A 1,936-nucleotide genomic window follows, 5' to 3' on the forward strand; every position below is an offset into this window, starting at 1 on the left:
GGACCCCCTTGAAAACGAGGTGATTCACCTCAAGGGGTTTATCCTAATAAAGAAATTTGAATATATATACACACACACACACACACACACACACACACACACACACACACACACACACACACACACACACACACACACACACACACACACACACACACACACACACACACACACGTAATGTGGGGTGGAGCAGGGGGGTTCTGGGAAAATAACAGAAATAAAAAGACTGATAGAAACTGACCGCTTCCTACTTTGACTTCGTTGGAAAACAAGTTCTCCAATGTTCAGTGAGGTAAGTGAAGTAAGCCCCCCCCCCCCACACACAAACACACGCATACAAACACATCTTTGAGATTCAGGCAATGATGTGGAGAATGAGTCTGAAGGGCAGATTCAGACTAAACGAACGATGGTGATGTGTAGGAAGGGAACAGGAGATATCAGCTACAAGAAGCAAGCCTGTATAAAGCAGAGCAGGACAGAGGTCGTGTGAGGACAGCAGAAACCAGGGATGCAGCACAGATGTCTTATTATGTTCTCTTCCATATGTGGGGAGAGCATTAGGTGTCCACTCACATGATGGCATGGGATAACAGGGAGAGACAAAGAAAACAAAAAGGACCTCTCTTCTCATAAACTCCTGTTCGTTCACACGCTCAGGCCTTGTCAGCCCCTCAGAGGACCAGAGGTGAGGGGGGAAAACAAAAAAAATGCTGCAACAACACCTGAGCCTAGAGGGCAGAAGGCATTAACTACCTGCACGGACGGCTAAAGATTTAACCAAACAGGCTGTGCCCAAGACAGAGAAACCAAACCCAAGCCAGTTGAGCTCGTTAGGCCGGTCTGTCAGAGGGGCGAGTCAGCAACACAACTACCTCTGTAATTGTACACACACACACACACACACACACACACACACACACACACACACACACACACACACACACACACACACACCTTAACCTAACATTACAGCCTGAGCACATCCTATTGTAAAACAGCAGAGTGACAGGATTAAAATAAAAACACTGGGCGTGCCATGAGGATGATGATGATGATGATGATGATGATGATGATGATTAACAGACCACTGAAGGGAGGTCCTTTAGGTGCAAGGGCTACAAACCAACACATCTCCTGCGTGCCCATGGGCAGTGGAAAGGCAGGTGATGTGCGTGCAGAGCAGGTTAGGTTTTGGATGTCAGCCGGGACTCGGCTATAATTAGCAGCAGTCTCCAGAAATGTACCCGCCGACCCTGCTCTGCCTCTGCCTCTCACCTGGCCGACACACACAGCCTATTAAACAGCAGCTGCAGCACCTGCTTATAAACCACAACAAGCACACAGCCTCCGTTTCATATGTGCAAAACCAAGTGCTCAAACTGTCTTGTAAAAAGGGGAATACATTAATGTCGACGGGAGTTACCGAATACCCGTGACGTGGATAGTCCTCCCGTGACCCCGATGAGAACCGGGAAGGAGAGAGGCTATGGGGTTGCCGGTGCTGTCATGGCAAACAGTCACTTGCATGAGGCTACATTTATCTTAAAATGAGTGTTATACATATTTAAAATCGACAACAGTCAGGTGAAGCAGTTTACCTGAGTGCCGGTGTGTCACCTGTTCAGACTTGTCGCCTCCCACCTGACCGGCCTCCACACTTCCTGGATTATCCCGTCCCACCCTGCCGACTTCTTCTACTTATTCTTTTTTATCCTCCCGGCTCTTTTCTTTTCTACCGGGGGGAACCGCTCTTGTCGTCCTCAGCTCGACACCTGGGAGGTTTTTAATATTTCGTGGGTCAGCGTTTGTCGTGTTGCGGGTCTTCCCTGCAGACCTCCGGCTCTCCGCGGTGCTTCCCCCCCTGTGTGTGTGCTGCCTCCGCTGGTCCACTCCAACTCCAGGCTCCTTCTTTCTGAGAACCAGGAAGCGGCTT

General features: G+C 49.4%; 1 protein-coding gene across 3 annotated transcripts in view; it reads right to left on the minus strand.

Moving 5' to 3' along the window:
* LOC104949237 (NADH dehydrogenase [ubiquinone] flavoprotein 1, mitochondrial-like) overlaps positions 1 to 1,936 on the minus strand; it is a 39,116-nt gene extending 37,180 nt beyond the window's left edge. Inside the window, exon 1 of one of the 3 annotated variants that reach the window (XM_010775555.1) lies at positions 1,602 to 1,936. The gene's annotated coding sequence lies outside the window, so the exon portion shown is untranslated. Of the gene's footprint in view, positions 1 to 1,038; positions 1,323 to 1,426; positions 1,518 to 1,601 lie in introns of those variants that run through there. The other 2 variants (XM_010775557.1, XM_010775556.1) reach the window with 2 other exon arrangements.

This window comes from Notothenia coriiceps, unplaced genomic scaffold (assembly GCF_000735185.1).
Source record: "Notothenia coriiceps isolate Sejong01 unplaced genomic scaffold, NC01 NC01_scaffold00015801, whole genome shotgun sequence".
NCBI lineage: Eukaryota > Metazoa > Chordata > Actinopteri > Perciformes > Nototheniidae > Notothenia > Notothenia coriiceps.